The following is a 19,658-nucleotide window of genomic DNA, read 5'->3' as shown; positions in this document are numbered from 1 at the left end:
GTGGTTCGCTGCGTCTCTAAGTGGATGCATCAGTGACTGTATGGGAGTGTGAGTGACTGTATGGATGTGTGTTTGGGTGTACGGATGTGTGAGCATGCTTTTTTTTTTACTGGGATCTGGATCCGTTGCGGATTCACACGGGGGCAGTGTGTGAGTGTCAATATGGGTGTGTGAGTGCCTATGTTGGTCTGGGAGTGGGTGTGGGAGTGGTTCTCTGGGTCTGCGAGTGGATGTATCAGTGACTGTATGGGTGTGTGAATAACGATATGGGTGTGTGAATAATGATATGGGTGTGTGAGTAGGTGTATGGATGTGTCAGTAGGTGGGTGGTAGTGTGACTGGTTGTATGGGGTGTGAGAGTGTTTGAGTCATTGTATTTAAAAAAATTGGGATCTGGATCCGTGGATCTGTTGTGGATTCACAAAGGGGGGGCAGTGTACGAGTGTCTAGATGTGTGAGTGCCTGACTGGGTCTGTGAGTAGTTCTCCATGTCTATGAGCGGATGTATCGGTGTGTGAGGGTGTGTGAGAGTGTGTGTGAGTGATGGTTGTGTCTGTGGCTATGTGAGAGAATGTGTGAGAGAGTGTATTTTATTTTAGGGTCTAGATTTGCCGCAGATTCACCCAGGGGCCAGCAGGAGCACCACGCTGAGCGCTTCGGTGGATCTGCAGATCCTCATGCACCAAAATGTAAAAAGAATTGGGTACATTTTTTGCCCATGAAGGATTCCTCACAGACGCCTCCATCAGTCCCCTGGACTCAAGATGCCTCTAACCTGCCCCATTATATCCTATTTCTACTTTATTTGGTGGTTGCAACTTTTCTCTCAGGTTACGACCAGCCAATCAAGTAATTGCTGTTGTTGCGTGGATCTGCATCCTAGATAGACATAAATGTTTTTTCTTTAAGAATTCCAAAACTACTGAACAGATTTGCACAAAATAACAAGAGCACTCTTTCTGGGCCAAGATCTAGCTTTTGCCAAATTTTGTGTCATTCCGTTCAGCGGTTCGGGCTCTAGTCAGGTCTAAAATCTCAATGGGAAATTTCATGAGGAAATGCGTGTTGAAACCCCCTTTCTCTTGGCCCCCCCTTGACAAATCACCCCGAAACTTTACGGATAGCAGCTGTAATTAGTGGCAAACTAGTTTTGAAAAATTTGTGAAGATTCGTTATTTATTAGCAAAACAAAAACGCTTTCCTTTGGAAATTAGCAACTAATTATAACTACCCCTCTGGGGCTCATGTGAGAGCCTTTTATTCAGCACATATTGAGGCAGCATCCATACAGGACTCAAAAGGACTCCAATTCCCACAAGGCAACGTGGAAATCTCTTGTAGCCCATTGGGGCACACAATAACCCCATTTGGTTATTGGAGGACTAACATGCTACCTTCTGACTTTAAGCCTATGAGGAAGATGTTCCATCGAAACGCGTCAGGTGGTGTCAGGTGCTTCTAATCACTAGTAAGCGTGTCTGCCTATATCAAATAAAGCTGATTGGGGAAAAGCTACTTACACTCGAGTGCGGATCACTTTGTGGACACCTCCCCAACACGCTTGATGTTTTAGCGGCCGTCCTGCCGCTGAACCGCACCACCCCGAGAAAATAGGGGGCCACGGAACACGTGATATGCAAGTTCCTAACGTGGGGTGTAAGCATGGATTGAGGGCAACAGCGACTTCTGGGGCTCATGTGAGAGCCTTTTATTCAGCACGTATTGAGGCAGCATCCATACAGGACTCAAAAGGACTCCAATTCCCACAAGGCAACGTGGAAATCTTTAGCAGCCCATTGGGGCACACAATAACACCAAATTTGGTTATTGGAGGACTAACATACCATACCTTCTGACTTTAAGCCTATGAGGAAGATGTTCTATCGAAATGTGTCAGGTGGTTCTAATCACCAGTAAGCGCTTCTGCCTGTACCAAATAAAGCTGATGTGGAAAAGCTACTTGCACTCAAGTGCGGCTCACATGGTGGACACCTCCCCAACGAGGATATATATCCAAGCAAAGTTACTCATTCTGGAATTCCAAGCCCGTAGAGGGGTGGCCCGATGCCGGCAGAGTGCACTGGTAAATCAATATGCAAAAAGAACGGAGTTCCAGTCGCGCTCTCAGGCTTATGCATAAGCATTACGCGTAAGCATGAGAGCGCGACTGGAACTCTGTTCTTTTTGGTTATGTATATATTTGTGTGTATATATATATATTTTTTTTCTTTTTTCACTGTGGAAGATGCCTTATAGGAAGAACTACTAGACTATAGAGAACTCTGAATGCACCGTTTAAAATGATTTCATCCAGATGGACTGAAGATCACTGAAAATGCCATCTGACTACTAAATATCGCAAAAGATCTTAGGACTCAACTGAATCCACATTCCAAATGGAATCTTCTCTCATGAAGGTCGCTGTGAAAATGCAACCACTGAGCAATCTTGTTCTACCTGATATATTTTTGTTCTTTGGTGAGGGGAATTCACTGCATGCAGCCAATCCTATGCTGTGCACTGCCTTTGGCCATGCATGGCAGAGTGTTGGCAGCAACGCCTGGCCACACCCTGCGCAAGCATTCCGCCGTGAGTGGTTAGCCACAAGGCTTGGCCTGCGGCCTGCCTCGTGACAAACCCCCCAAAGGCAGCACACCCCACAGCCTTTGGCCATGCACGGCGGGAGGTTGGCCACAGGGCCTCGCCTGGGGACCCCATCCAGCAGGGCCATATATATTGTAAAGGGGAGGGGGGTCAGGTGGCTCCCTACCCAAGCCTTATTAGGCCCAAGGGACCACATCCCCCAGGGCCACTATTTAAAATAAAGGGGAGGGTGCCATGCACCCCACCCTCGCTGAGGCGTGTTAGGTCCTGCCGACCCCATCCCTCAGGGCTGTTGTTTCAAGGGGGGGGGGGGGTAGGTGCAGGCCAGGTCATGCATCCGACCAGGTATTTATTAAGGTACTTAATAGTGCTCTACAGGTGCATAGATGCAGGCACGGACAGATATATTTTAGGCGAGCAGGCAAGGCGGAGGCTTTGGAGTCTGTGTGACAAGACACGTCTCTCCTCCATGTACTTATGGAGAACTATTAAGTGCCTCAATATATAGCTATTTTCGGACACCAAGTAGGCGGTTTGCTTGACGCATGTTTTCTAGATTCACCAGTTATGTCGGCATTATGAAATAGGTGTGCACTGTGGTAGTATAATAGGTCCTGATGAAAGCCACGAGCGTTTGGAAACAAAAGTGTCAGAAACATGTTGACCTTAAGAGGAAGTATGGATAACTAGAGCCCCAGGACTTCCGAACTTTTCCTGTTTTTAATCATACCAGCAGGCACCCAAATAAAACGTCAGAGCTACCAGGCTGGTATTTCCAAAGGGTAACCCTACCCCGACTCGCTACCCTATTCCTTTTCCAACAAAGTGCACCAGTGCATCTCATAGGTTGTGGCACGCCCATTCTGCAATGGAACGGGAAGGAACTCTTGTATGAAGCTGGCTCTGTATATACTATACCAAAGTAAGGTATAGTGTGCACAGAGTCCAGTGGAACCCAAAAGGTAGGCAGAGGTAAAAGTAGATAGCACTTTATACTTATTTGTGGTAGTGTGGGCGAGCAGTAAGGCCTTATCAGAGGGTAGCATTAAGCATTTATTGTACACACTCAAACAAGAAATGATTTCATACACTCACTGACTGAACTCTGACCAATTGGTTTTGTATAAAAATATTTCTTTGTAGGATTTTGTTTTTAGAACCAAGCCAGACTTGGTGCAGGTAAGTATAATAATACTTTTCTCAGGTAATGCAGGCGAATGCAGTTAGAGGTGGGTCAAAGGTACTTTGCAATTATTTTGTGATTGCTTTTTAAGTTACTTTTCAGATTACTTCTTCTAATCAGTGTGATATGCCTTGGTATCACACTGGGACATTTCCTGGATAAAAGGTGAGTAAAACATTTTTTTATCAAAACACAGTTTCTTAGGTTTCCATACAAAGCACCCTAAACACTTAAAAGTTTTTCCAGAGGAAACAGTCAATGCAATCCTATGGAGAAAAATGGGGTTATCGTTTTGTAGGTAGGTAAACTGTCTTGAGGATTGAGTTTCTGGGGTTAGAAAAAGGGTTCCCCAGGGTCAAGGATGCACTAAAAAAGGACCCTCAGTGGCACTAGCGGCGGTTGGGTGCAGAGTGCTGAGGCCCAATGTTATCCAATGAGGGATAAGGGGCCTCCGGTTGGTGGCTGCTCAAGAGCAGGCAACAAGGTTGTGGGAGCAAAGCTCCTAGAATTAAGCACAGGGCAAAGGGGGATTCAAGTTAGCACACAAAGTGCACCCACAGCGGCTGGGTGCGGGGGCGGCCGGGTGCAGGGTGCTGTTTTGGTGTTGGATGCCCTGTTGTTTTCAATGGGGATTCTCTGGTTGCAAAAACACTGCAGGCTCGGGGACGAAGATCTTCTGGAGACGACCACCGTAGAGGTAAGTTGGGATACCGGGGGATGTTGGGACACTGTAGGTTGGACCACCCAAGGATGTGGGGTGTTGGGTGCAGGGGTGTCTTATGGCGTCGGGTTTTATTACCGGCTCCGGTGGAGGGATACTCAAGAAAAGGGCTGCAGGCGTCATCAGGAGACTTGAGGTAGGTCAGGGATCACTAGATCCGAAGTCAGGATCACTGGGAAGACCACCTTGGATGCTGGGCCACTCAAACTCAGGTCGTGGGTGTTGGATGCGGACTGCTGTTTTAGTTAGTACAGCTAACTATAACTCGCACACCCGCAATGTACTGCTCATAAAGTCACATTTGACATCATTCATGGGATGGTCAGTGACATCACTGATGACATCATCCAGTAACTGTGTGTTTCTGTAAAGTTTAAGTATGTTTTATATAAATCTATATATATATATCTATCTATATTTCTCTCTCTCTCTCTATATTACCTACTGGCGGTCGCCAGTAGGTATATATAGTTAGGATTTTTTCTCTATGGGATTTTTGAAAATTCTATGTCTAATAACTTTGGCGTTTGTGGACGGAATTGGCTGAAATTTTCAGGAAAATGGCACATTTCGTTTCTGAGCAGCCCCTGAAAATTGGGGGGGGGGGGGGGGGGGGGGAAGGTTCGTCCAGGGGGGGTCGAGAAAAAAGAGGGGTTCCCAAAACGTGTTTTTAACATTGAGTTTTCCATAGGGCGGTTGGCCTCACTTTTAGCCCGAACGGCTGAATGGATTTGCACGAAACTTGGCAAAATTGTAGGGACTGGTAGCCCGATGTGCCTTTTGTAGGTCTCAATATATGTGCTTCAGTGGATTTTGAGAAATTAACGTTTAAAAAAAGATATATATCTGTAACAGCGGACCGGGCAGCGCTCCGGTTCGCGGACTTTTCGCGCAACGGAGCTTTGTGAAGCGAAGCTGATTGGTTCTCCGGCGTCTGTCAACATTCCAAACAGTCCGTAGCGGCCGCCATCTTGTCTCTCGGTAGGATCGAGAGACAAGAGGAGGCGAAAGCGAAGGGGCAAATGACCATAAGGGGGCATAGTAGATCCTCCCTGACCTCTTAGGTTTGATGTACCATTTTGCCAAGTTTTGTGTAATTCCGTTCAGCCATTCAGGCTGTAGACGTATCTAAATGTCAATAATCGAACGGCTGAATGGATTTGCACGAAACTTGGCAAAATATTATGGACTGGTAGCCCGATGTGCCTTTGCTAGGTCTCAATATATGTGCTCCAGTGGATTTTGAGAAATTAACGTTCAAAAAAAGATATATATCTGTAACAGCGCTCCGCTTCGCGTACTTTTCGCGTTACGGAGCTTTGCGAAGCTGATTGGTTCTCCGGCGTCTGTCAACATTCCAAACAGTCCGTAGCGGTCGCCATCTTGTCTCTCGGTAGGATCGAGAGACAAGAGGAGGCCAAAGCGAAGGGGCAAATGACCATAAGGGGGCATAGTAGATCCTTCCTGACCTCTTAGGTTTGATGTACCATTTTGCCAAGTTTGGTGTAATTCCGTTCAGCCATTCAGGCTGTAGACGTATGTAAATGTCCTATGGAAAATTGCATGGGGAAAACACATTTGAAAGTGTTGAAATTTAGAACCAATTAAAATGTTTCTTTGGTTTTGTATTTGTGTGTGATGAAAGTTAATTGGTTATGTATATATGTCAAATGAGAGGAAACCACAGCCATTTTGTGATACTACTGTCTGAGGTACATTTGTGAGGAATTTTTGGTGGTGAATTTCTGGTGTTTGATTTACACAGTACTAACACTTCTCCTACTTTTAAAAAGGTGAGTTGTTAATTTGTGAGGGGAACTATGTTGTACACTTGAAGATAATTTGAAAAATGTTTTCTGTTATTTATTTGCAGTCCTTCTGTTATACTAAATACTTGATAAAGTTAGTTTTATATTATGTATTACTAAAAACGATAAATGAAAGTGATTATTTTTTTCTGCAATTTACAGCAAGCAATTTCAAAATAAAATGGCTCACAATGAAGAGACCGTGGCAATTTCTTTTGAATTGTCCACTACATTGATTGAAATTGAGAGCACCAATAATGAAATATTGTCACAAGGAGGAGATGACGTGTATGATTTCATTAGATTGATTGAAATTGACAGCACCAATAATGAAATATTGTCACAAGGAGGAGATGACTTGAATGATTCCACTACATTGATTGAAATTGAGAGCACCAATAATGAAATATTGTCACGAGGAGATGACTTGAATGATTCCACTACATTGATTGAAATTGACAGCACCAATAATGAAATATTGTCACAAGGAGGAGATGACTTGAATGATTCCACTACATTGATTGAAATTGACAGCACCAATAATGAAATATTGTCACAAGGAGGAGATGACTTGAATGATTTTTTTGATCAATCTGTTGATGGCGAATTTATCGAATGTTTGGAGACCATAGAGTTACAAGAATCATCATTGCAGACTTTTCATGAGGAAATTGCTGATGAGGACATGTTACTAGTTCTTTCAAATTTAGAAAATTCTGAAGAATAAATTTATATTTAGAAATCAAAAATTGTTTGAGACATTATTCATTTTTATTTTTAATTTATGAGGTTGTAGCGAAGTGATTGTAGTATAAAATGAGACTTATAGTATAGAGTGCAACATTTTTATGTTACATGGTAAGTTTACTCATATTTACTTCCCTTCTGCCACTATATTATCTCCAATGTGTATTTGACATCTCTTCTTCATCTCCGGCCTCCTTTCTCTCACTGTGTGTCTCCGATGCATCTTATCGCTGCTATTTTGTGTAATTACAGAAGAGAGTAAAATAAAATAGTTCGGAACGTGAAAAGGGGGCAAAGTAGAGTACCCCTCACCCCCTAGGCCTTTTCAGGCGGTCCCAAAAGGATCAGTTTCTGCTTTCCTGAGAGATTATGGTATGAGTTCCATATATCACAATAATTTGCATTACAACATGCAAGATATCTATCCCCTATTACCAACTTTTGGAGATATTCGCGCTAAGCGCGAATATCTCCAAAAAGTAACACCTGCCCTGAGCAGTTCTTAGCCATGTTATCCAATGGGAGGTGGATAACATGGCTAAGAGCATTAGCTCGGTAATGCATGAATATCGCTGACTTTTTAGCGATATTCATGCATTGCGGCCGTTTATTATCGCATTTGCGATAAACCTTGATAATAGCAAGGTTTATCTTCGATAATTTCTGACGATGCTTAGCGGTAAAAAATTCGTTGGTAAGCATCGTTAGCGATAAATATCGCTTAACTTTGGTAATATGCACCAACGTCTGTTAACGTTCGATTCGAAGGAAATGAGGAAGTGTTGAAAAACATTGTTTGCGCCATCTTGCCTTTTTTGAAATGCCACACTTTTGTCGTGCACGGCAGCCATTTTAGATGCCTTGACCAGACCCACTCTCTGCACGCTGTCGATTCGTAGCATGGCTCCCCACCCTCGCAAGCATCTTCCCCAGGCACTGGTCACCCCCGCTCTCTGTCTTATGCATGGGCAATAAACCTCCCCCCATCTGCGCTGCTCTTCCCTGAGAATCACACTCTGTGCCCGCCCGACACCTCCCTTTCGCCCTATTCACTACCGCACCCTCTGACACTCCTCTTCCTCTGTGTCCGATTGTCCAGGCTATCAGCTAGCCCTGCAGATGTAGTTTATGGCTCCAGCTGTAAAGAATCACCCCTCTTCAAAGGAGTTATAGTAGATCAAGGCCCACACCCGATGAGATCCGTCACACCACACGTGTTCCTACTATCTGAAAACCATCCTGTATTGTGATTGGGGAGGGGACCGAGCCTGAAGCGGAAGATTCCAGGAATGACTCTTTGTACATCAAAGTTTTTACAATTATGTGTCACATTAAAAATATATAGCACTCCAACAAAGTAGTAGGAATATAAAACTTTAATAACATATAAATATATACAACAAAACAAAAACAGTAAAAACATTTAAACAACGAAGAGACCGTGGCAATTTCTTTTGAATTCCTGATGAGGACATGTTACTAGTTCTTTCAAATTATGAAAATTCAGAAGATGTTGCCTGGGGGTGGGTCGTCAGTAGCAGTCTGTTGTGCGAATAGTTCCAAGGCAGCAGAACGCGCTGAAATCTAGATGGCACGAAAGTGATGTCTAGTAAGTTGCCGCCCAGCAAATAACGGCGTGGGGCGCCGCGGGGGTGAGTGAGTCCAGTAGGCACCACAGCTATTCTTACCGGCATTGCAGAATTACTGCTGGGGACAATGCCTGTGCTGTAGCAGGGTCACAGCAGAAACAAAAAGGATTCTGTTGAAGATGTTGTTGGTTTTCAATTTGAAAACAGTTCTGGTGTCAACTGCTATGCTAATGTAGTGGTTAATGTTTTGTTTTCTCTAGAAAATGTAAAAGAGGGGGAGGCAGTCCAAAGTTCCGTTAAAAGGGCAAAGGAAAGGATCGGTGGTTTGAACTATCAGTCAAAAAGGGGAGGGGGTGCAACAATTTTTCCTACCGGGTCACACTGTGCTTTCACCGGAACTGAGGTCTGCAGGATTCTAGTAATTCAAAGTGAGGCTGGCGCCAGCATGGGAGCGCCGACGTCCCGCGGATACAGTTTCGTCACTCCACGGGCGATCATGGCAGTCATTCCCCATCGGGGGTCGGAGACTCCCGCGGCTCCTCTAGAATCTTCAAGGTCGTGGAGGACTACGGTGGTGGAGTCAACCAGTGACCGGGCCATTTCTTTATGCTGGGCCCGCTCTTGCCAGGTCGACCGCCATTTTGAGAGTTCGGTAGCTACTGGCGATCGCGGGGTCAAATGAGCGGACGGGCTCCACCCTGCCGGGCGAGACGTTGCAGCATGGCCACAGTGGAAGAACCCTTTTCCGGGCGCCTGGAGCGCTGAGGGTGCAGCTGGGAAGCCTCCACCTGGGGAGGCGGGAGAGGCCTGTTCGCACCGTCTCTCCCTCCCAGTGCACCCCACGGCGTCTCGCTTGAGATTTGTTATGGCCGGACCAGGCGATGAGGACGAGGGGGGGGGTGGTCGGAGGCATGTGCAAGACATCCCCCCCCCCAGTGTTGTCGCAGCCATTATTCAAGAAAGAGGAAGTGTCCCGTCCGTCTTCGGGCCGGGCTTCCGGTGGTTGTCGGCCGGACGCCCCTGGCTCTGGCCCCATGAACGGGTTCCTTGGTTTATCGGCTGCAGCCGGATCCCGTCGGCCTCGGCCCCCCGACCGGAAGAGCATGTGGCGGGACTACCTGAAACTGTCAAGGGCCACCGCGGCCGGACTGGGAGAGAGAGGGGAGGGTCGAGGAGATATTCCCCCCCCTGCAACTCTTCAGCGTTGTTCAGGCAATCCCCTGGCCGGGTCCCGCTGGCCTCGGCCTCTCCTCCGGCTACACCCTACGTTAGGATCTCCTGGCCGAGGCGTGGCAGCAGGACCCGCCTTATATGGGCTGCTCCCGGCTGGGCGTAGCCGCAACCCTGCCCCACCTTGGAAGTTTCCAGAGTCGGCGGATGTTCTACTGACTTGCATTTTCCCTAGTCTATCGATTTTTTTGGCGTGGCAGGCGGTGGGACAGCGAGGGGTGATTTGGTTTCTCTTACTGTTTTTCTGGTCTCTCACCACTGGCATATTTTAACGTTTTCTTGTTTCTAGGACATTAATAGGTTTTATCATTACGTTATGTTATCGTTTCTTTGTTCGTTGTTTAATAAAAGTTCATGTTCATCAGTGGCCTACTGATTTTCGTTTTCCTATTCTTTTCTTTCCAGGTTGTTTCATGCTAAAGTTTCTGTTAACAGGATACAGTGATCACTTCGTTATTATTGCATATGTCCTTTTCACTAGGGGTGCTCTCTGGTCGGGCCAGATGACGTATCTCTAGTAAATGGTCCGGGTGAAACAGGTGCATCAATCAGTGGGGAGTAGATAGGCATGACAGATTACAACGGGGGAGAAAGGTCCGCATTACGTACCCTTTCACTATTTGCAAAGATTTTCCTACGTATATTTGCAAACAGGGAATACCTCCAAAAAGAACCAATTCCCAAACAGTCAATGTTTGGGGAAACAATCAATCAATGAGGAACGAAATAGGCACGACGTGTTAAAGGTTTGCGTTACCTACCCTTCACTATCTGCAAAGGGAGAGAGAATATTCCTATTCTTCCTCGTTTGCAGGCAGAGAAGATTCTTAAGAGAACCAACTTCGAACAGTTCAATGCTCGATTCAAACAATCAACAAGGGGTACTGTGAACACAAATGAACGCCGCTTATGTACATACACATTGGTATTATCAACAGGTTGTTCCTAATGTTTCTATTTTAGGGAGGTCAAAAAGAGATCCCATTAGTGGCCTCCTGATTTTGCTCGATTCCTTTTGTTTTTTTACACGATTTTTCGCTATCTGCAAAGACTAAACAGAGTATTGCGACTCTGTGCTTGTTTGTAAATAGAGAATGAACCAAAGAGAACAATCAATCAAATGGAGAGAGAAGCAGGCACGACGGATTACAACGGGGGCAAAGGCCTGCGTTAAGTACCCTTCACTATCTGCAAAGAGAGAGTACTCCTAATAGAAATGAGGGGTGGGGGGCAGCATTCAAAGCAGATCAGTGTGCATAAACACGAAAATGTTTTTACTTACCACGTACTTGACATTCGACAGCTTATGATATTTGCTATTAAAAAACCATTGAAATTCACTGAAAAAACCATAGGTTATAGACCATATATAGTTAGGAATTAGCATTTAAAAAACCTTATTTTACTCACACAAAACCATTGAAATTCCATATATAGTTAGTTGCACTAACTATATATCGCGCACCCGCAATCCACTGCTGATCATGTCACATATTACATCATTCATGACATGGTCAGTGACATCACTGATGACATCACTGATGACATCTCAAATGACATCACTGATGACATCACTGATGACATCTCATTTGACATCATTCTTGTGCTAATACGATAAACCTCTTCAGACTCTAATATAACCTTAGATACACTCAGTGTATACAGACACTCACACACTGCCACTCATCCATGGAGTTACTCACACACCCAGTCAGTCATGCAAAGAAACAATCTCACCTCCATTTCTTCAACTATACAGTTAAACACACCTTACTTATTGAAACATATACTAACACATATTTACTCTCTTATACAATCCCTGATACAAGTTCACAATGATCGATACAACCACTCACTCATTCAGTGGCTCTCATGCACAGTTATTTATATATGCCAACTCTCACATGTACTGTGTTTTACATATGTACTTACTATGACATGTAGCATTGAGATATCCATTCACTCATCAATACACTCATGCACACAGTCAACTGCCCATGTAGCTGTTTCCACATGCACTCTTGAACTCATACACCTAGTGAATAAACTGCTCACACATCTATGCATAGAGTCACACACCTTCCAGCCACCCCCACACAAACTCAATCTCCCATAGAAATACTTGGGCAACCAATTAATAACACATATAGCCTCTCGTATAGCTAATGATCAACACATGCAGCAGTTTACATCACAACAGACATAATGATGCACAAATTAAGACAGTTTAGTCACTAACCCATGCATTCAGTGAGACACATTTAATCACTCACTCATACAGTCAGTCACGCACCTACTAAATCCTTCATCCAGACACTTATACATCCACTCATTCTTCAATATGTAAGACATATTTTAACTTTACAGAAACATACAGTCACTGGATGTTGTCATCAGTGATGTCATCAGTGATGTCATTTGAGATGTCATCAGTGATGTCACTGACCATGTCATGAATGATGTAATATGTGACATGATCAGCAGTGGATTGCGGGTGCGCGATATATAGTTAGTGCAACTAACTATATATGGAATTTCAATGGTTTTGTGTGAGTAAAACAAGGTTTTTTAAATGCTAATTCCTAACTATATATGGTCTATAACCTATGTTTTTTTCAGTGAATATATATATAAATATATATATATATATATGCCAAGATGTATTGAAGAATGAGTGGGTCTATAAGTGTTATGGAGGATTTGGGAGGTGTGGGACTGATCGTATAAGTGACTGATTAAACGTGTCTTATTGAATGCATGGGTTAGTGACTAAACTGTGTGAATGTCTGTATCAGTCTGTCTGTTGTTGTGTAATCTGGTACATGGGTTGGGCAGTAGCTACATGAGTGTCTATATGGGTTATTGATTGTTTGCCTTAGTATTTGTATGGGTGCCTGAGTGTGTGTGTGTGGGTGGGTTGGAGGTGTGTGACTGTGCATAGATGTGTGAGTAGTTGATTCACTCGGAGTATGGGCTCAAGAGTGCATGTGGAAACCGCTCTATGAGTGGGTGAGTGTGTGTATGGGTGTGTTGGTGAGTGAATGGATGTCTCAGTGGTACTTGCGAGTAACTACATATGTAAAAGGCAGGTTATGTGAGTGATGGTGTATATAAATAACTATATGTGAGAGTCAGTGATTGTGAGAGTGGCTGTATGGATAAGTGTGTACTTGTATAAGTGATTATTTAAGAGAGTAAATATGTGTTACTATCTGTACTGTATGAATTAGTGAGGTGGTGATTGTGTAACTGTGTAGTTGAGTAAATGGGAGTGTGATTGATTCTTTGCATGACTGACTAGGTGTATGAGTAACTCCATGGATGAGTGGCGGTGTGTGAGCGTCTGAATAAGTGTATGAGTGCATTTGATAGTGTACTATTAATGAGCGAATGCATGTACAAGTGATTGCATGGTGAATGAGTGGATGTGTGTGTAGACTTAGGAATCAGTGAGCGCGTATGTAGTAACTGGTGTCTCCATGGTTTCGAAAATGGTAGTCTGTATTTTACAGTGGGTGTATCAAAGGTTATATTAGAGTGTGAGGAGGGACAGCAGATTTCCACGTGGATGATGTCATCAGTGATGTCATTTGAGATGTCATCAGTGATGTCACTGACCATGCCATGAACGATATAATATGTGACGTCATGAGTGGTGCATTCCGGGGGCGCAAGCTATAGTTAGCTGAACTAACTAGAACGGTGGAATTTCTCTGGTTTTGTACGAGTGAAATGTCCAGCTAACTATAACGTCCCTGAAACCTATGGTTTTTTCTGTGAATTGCAACAGTTTTTTAAATGCTAATTTCTAACTATAATGTCTGTAAAACCTATGGTTTTTTAAGTTAATTTCAAAGGTTTTTTAACTACTAATTTCTAACTATAAAGTCTGTAAAACCTATGCTTTTTTCAGTGATTTTCAAAGGTTTTATAAATGCGAATTTCTAACTACAATGTCCCTGAAACCTATATTGTTTTTAAGTAAATTTTAAAAAGATGTACATTCTTTTTGTAGTGAAAAACTAACTGTAACAGTAGTCTGTTATAAGTTATAACTTAACAATGTTTAAAACTTAATTAGCAGTAATTAACATATAAGTGTGGAAAAAGTATGATGCAGCAGCTATGATACCGGACTTTGAACAACCGCGTTCACAGTTCGATTCCCGGCTCCAGCGGCACGTTAGCCCACCACTATGTCACTGTGGGCAACACCTTGCTTAATCTTCCCGATGCCCCGAGCGCCGGCACAGCTTTCCGAGGGTAGCTGTACGCTTTACAAATGCTGGCATTTTTTTAATTTAAAACCATAGTGATGAGAAATATTAGCACATATTTTTTTTCTTCTATTTTGAACAAATATTTTTTTAAAGTCTTCTATTTAGATTTATGGCAATTAATAGATGTTTTAGTCATGAGAATGGAAATAACACGGTTTGCCGGGTAACAGTTTTTAAGCTCTCCAACGTATGTACATATTAGGGACCTTACACGTGTTAGGATCGAAATCGAAACCTTTTCCTCTTCACATTTTGTAACTTTTCACAACATGTGCACAAGTTAATCAGTTGAAGCGTGAGCACGTGTGAACTGTAAAACGTGACATCTAAATGGGCGGAGCCACATCTTCCTTCCATGGATTACTTAATAACCAAAAAGTATATAAACCACACCCGTTGTTTGATTAGTTTCATTTTTGCGAGTTATTTACCCGTGTTTATTTTGTGATGCAGGTTCCCTTTTCTAGCATCGGATTCTTGTTTTGCGACAACAAAACATATTCCAGAGTTGTAAGTTGTTTGATTATGGCATAGTATATATTTATAATACGTAGCTATTTGTCATTATTTAAACATTTGTATTAAAAAAAAGTGTTATTGGTTGTTTTTGCCTTTTTTCTTTAACGTCAGCAGCTTGTTTTCAGAAACAGACAGAATACAGCAAACATTGCTCCTTTTCTGGCTCCTTTGAGCTCATAGTCTGTGACTTTGTATATTATATTGTTGACACTGTGCTTGACCTCAGAGGTGTTGGTGACCTGTCAGCGCAAAGACTACAGATTTATACGTAACGTCACCAGCTTCTGCTTGTTACTTTGTTTCCCCCTTGGGATCATATACTGTGAATACGTATATTATAATATTAACAGTTATGGTGATCTCAGAGGAGTTTATGACCCGTCGGCGCGAAGATGAAAGATTTCGAAATCCCGGATAAAAGAAGCTCTGAACATATTCACCGCTGGAAAGTATTTCGTTATTGATCTTGTTTTGTATTCATAACTTTATTTTCCTTTTCCTTTTTGTGTACCATCAGTGGCACTCTCTATATTGATAGAGTGTCATGTTGTCACACACAGAAATTGGAGATTTGACGGCGCCAGGAGTAAACCATCTGAAACACAGCTTACTGACCGTTATAACTTACTTGATCAGATATTTTTACAGTGAGAATATTTTTCGAAATTGCAGTCTAAAAGAGATACTTTGCATAGATACTTACTTAGTGAATACCTTATATTTCTGAATGATATTTTGTAACTTATATTTTTTTGGTTGTGGTTCCTATTCACCTTCTCACTATAGAATATATAGGACCAGTAGTGTATATTATTATACTACTATCTTATATATTCTTAAAAGAGTATGTGATATGTTAGCAGAGCAGTGAGAGACCTCTAAGCACTACGAAAGAACGTTCCCGAATTCTACAGAATAGAAATTGTACAAAAGGATAAAGCGTACATTTCTATGTAATATAAAGTAATTTAAGTTCAACAGTTTTTCACTTGTTATTGTTATTACGACCTGAGATGATGTATTGCGGGAGTGTTTCTTTTCTACTTTATCTAAAAGTAACTCATGCCCTCTTATATTATCAAGAATATGGGGCCACACTTTTAGAAACTATATCAGAAAAAAAAGGGATGGTGGGACCATGATATTTTATGAATTGTGTTTTTATTTGTCACCCCTTTGATATAAACAGCATCAGTTTCCGAAAAAAGTTTATTTGTAATTGCTTAATAAAATCTGTTTCAAACTTAGACTGAAATTTATGCTGCTCAACCAAATCTCCCTGTCAGAAAAGTAAACGCCACATTATAACTAAATAGTGCTCCTGAGAACTATCCAACCCGCAAACTTAATAAAAAGAAGATCGCAACCCACTTTGTTATTTTTCAGCTGTGATTTGTACAACCCACGCCAATTATATAAATGGCCCTTAAAATATATAAAAAAACAATTTTTACCTTCACAATCCATGTCCACCACCTTGTGACCACTGTAGAGTTAATAGTGTTCCTACCCTCCCTGCTACTACTTTGTTTTCCCGTACTCCATTGAAGTGCATCACAAAATGGCTGACAACACTGTTCCCAGCCAATAATGAGCAAACTTGTACTCAGAACACTTTAGCCAATAAAATGTCCATGGTGTTCTGCAGAGGGGGAGGGAATCGCTCCCAACACTTCTACTTTTAATGCTTCACAGCCAATGAACATTAAGCTTGGGAAGATCCTGCTTGGAACACGTCAGCCAATCTGATGTCCCTGCTACTCTGCTAGGGGGAGGGATTGGCTGGCAACACTTCTACTTTTAATGGTTCGCAGCCAATGAAAATTAAGCTTGGGAAGGTCCTGCTTGGAATGTCTCAGCCAATCAGATGTCCTTGCTATTCTGCGCAGGGAGAGGGAATGGCTGGCAACACTTCTACTTTTAATTGTTCACAGCCAATGAACATTGGGTTCTTTGTTGGAACACCTCAGCCAATTAAACGTTAATTTTGTCCGCGCACAGGAACAAACCACGCCCTCCCACATAATATTACATTTCGTCTAACAAAGTGACACTGTCCGTGATAAAAGTGAACACTGCATTATAAATAAACATTACTGCGCATTATATTAAAGGAAAGCTGCAATACGGCACATTATTACTTTCCCAATAGGATTACCACAGCCTAGTGAACATTGCCGCAATAGCATTGTATTCCCAATGGGATTTCCAGAGCCTACGCAACCTTACTGCTTGCCGCAATACGGCGCAATGTTTTCCCGACGGGATTTCCAGAGCCCACGCAACCTTACTACTTGCCGTAATACGGCGCATTATTTTCCCGACGGGATTTCCAGAACCTACACAACCTTACTGCTTGCCACAATGCGGCGCATTGTTTTCCTGACGGGATTTCCGGAACCTACACAACCTTACTGCTTGCCACAATACGGCGCATTGTTTTCCCGGCGGGATTTCCAAAGTTTAAGCAACATTCAAACTCCCTGCCTCTGCACCGTACAGACTACTTAAACTAAGACCACAGTGTTCCTACTATACCCACTTATACAATTTTCCTCTTTTTTTCCCCCTACTCCTTTCAACTGAGTCACAAAATGGCTGCCAACACTTCCTAGTTTGAACCGTTCACAGCCAATGAGCCTCAAGCGTGTGCAGCCTCAGCCAATCAGATGTCAGAATTCTCAAATATCGATATCTGTAAAATTTGATATTTCTTAAAAACTACTGAATGGAGTTACCCCATTTAAACAAAAGCGTGCTTTCTGGACCAAGACCTTCCTCCCTGCCAAATTTGGTGTAATTCCGTTCAGCAGTTTGGCCTGTAGCCTTGTCTAAAGTTTCCTATGGAAATTGCATGGAGAAAACACATTTTGGGACCCCCCTTTTTTCTCACCCCTCCCTCTTGACCAATCACCCCCATATTTTCAAGATAGCAGCTGATCAAAAAAGAGAAACTTTTTTGAAAATGTTGTAAAGATTCGTCAAACGACGCCAAAGTTATAAGCACATGAAAAAGTGCTTTTCCGATGGAAATGTTGTCCTAACTATAACTACCTACTGGCAACCGCCAGTAGGTAATGTATGTATGACCTAGTCCTAAAATGGCTGCAAAACATCTTTGTTGATGTGAGCCAGCCAATTAAATGTCATCTGTTGGCCTCCTAGAGCCATAGTAAAACAGAGTTTCTGTACATTGAGATTCATACTTAAAAAAAAACTAAAAAACGAATACATGGATTTACAGCAAATCACAAAAAGCACACAATGTTTTTCGTATTTCTCTGTTTAATTTTCTAAGGAAAATTGCATGGGGAAAACGTATATTGGTTGGTATATCCCCTTTTACTTGCAACCCATGACAATTCACCCCGAAACATTCCATTAAGGTACTGAGGTGGGTAAACCTTTTTATGTTAAGTTACATGAAGGTTTGTCAAATGGTGCCAACATAATTTGGAAAACAAAAAATATATTTCCTAGCTATAACACAGTGGTGGGTGCCACTATGTAATTATATATATTTACACACACACACACAAAATTGACTGTTATTTGTGTGTGAAGATAATCATGCGTAAGCCCCCACAGTAATAGTGTGTTAATATAATGCATACATTTCCACAGAAAGTGTGTGTTAAAATATTGATGTTCGATCAGAGATAATGTGTGAATAAGGGCATGTTTAAGTTTCCTCACAGATAGTGGGTGATTTCCCAGTTTGCAGCCACATACAAGTGTAGTAACCGGTTACCAAATCGCAAATGGGTTTGCGATTCAGTGTTTGGAAGGGGTGTGTTTAGGGTTTTGAGAATGGTAGTAAAAACATCTTTAAGAGCAGGCAGTGGTCCCATGGACCATTGCCTGCTTTTAAAAAAATTAAAAGAAAACTTTTCATTTTATTTTTTAACGTGACCCGTTTTTCTTTAAGGGAAACGAGCTGCATTTAAAAAATAAAAAAAGATTGCTTTATTTAAAAGAATCATGGACATGCAGGTCACCATCCCTGTGAATTTAGCGATTCCTATGGGGGGGGGGGGGGGTGTAGGAGTCGCAAATTGCGATGTACCTCATTAATATTAATGAGGTAGGTCAATTTGCGACCCCCTAGGAATTGGTATATGAAACTCTTGGGAGTTTCATAGATTGGAAATTGTGATTACCTAATTGCGTATCTCAGAAAATCGCAATTAGGTAATTGCAATTTCCAATTTTGATACATGTGGCCCTAAACCCCTACCAACCCAAACACACACTACTTAAAATAAAAGTAAAATTAACGGGAAGTTAAAGTTGATGGGACGTTAAGATCAGGTGTGACAGAACCTAAGACGAGCTGAAATGTACTATTTAAGATCCTAGTGTAATCTTAACCCAACACCTTTGACCTTGATAGGTCAAACGTTGAACTAAATATGCCTGATTGGCTGATCATGTTAAAGTATGTGTGAGAGTTCATATGAATACCTCAAAAAGTTGGTGCACGCACAATTCAAGTCAAAATATGAATGTATTATTGTACTCTTTATATCAGAATTTTATTACAGCATCCGTAATTGAGAAAATAATAACATTTTGTTACGCTAATTATTCTACAGTATTACATATACATGCCAGTATATCAATGTATTTGGGGTACTGTAATAAACGTTTGCCTATAAAAGCGAGACTGCATAAATGTAATCATTCTTGCGTTAATAACGGATAGCATCGATTTTGTGATATTGCACTAAAAGTGTGAAACAATGCCTGACATTGGAAAGATTTGCCATGCCATGTCCTGTGCAAGCTATGCCTCTGGAACGAAGCAATTTGAAACTTATGAGCCCTAATAAAGGAAATCGGTCTTGGGTTGCATGTGTTCCAGATCAGGGAGGACCTAGCCTAGCAGTTTGGGCTGGACTGTTCCGTTTGAAGCAGGGTCAAAACTGGTTTGCATATGGCTGGGTCCAAACTGAGGTGGCATGGTATGCAAAACAA

At 42.3% G+C, this 19,658-nt stretch overlaps 1 protein-coding gene across 8 annotated transcripts in view; it reads right to left on the bottom strand.

Annotated features, from left to right (window-relative positions):
- The window catches only part of ZFX (zinc finger protein X-linked), a 640,129-nt gene that overhangs the window by 41,932 nt on the left and 578,539 nt on the right, over positions 1-19,658 (bottom strand). The window lies entirely within an intron of this gene.

Source organism: Lissotriton helveticus, chromosome 8 (genome assembly GCF_964261635.1).
Source record: "Lissotriton helveticus chromosome 8, aLisHel1.1, whole genome shotgun sequence".
Lineage (NCBI taxonomy): Eukaryota > Metazoa > Chordata > Amphibia > Caudata > Salamandridae > Lissotriton > Lissotriton helveticus.
Note: the sequence above shows the minus strand (reverse complement) of the source record. Positions and strands in the feature narration are given on the sequence as shown.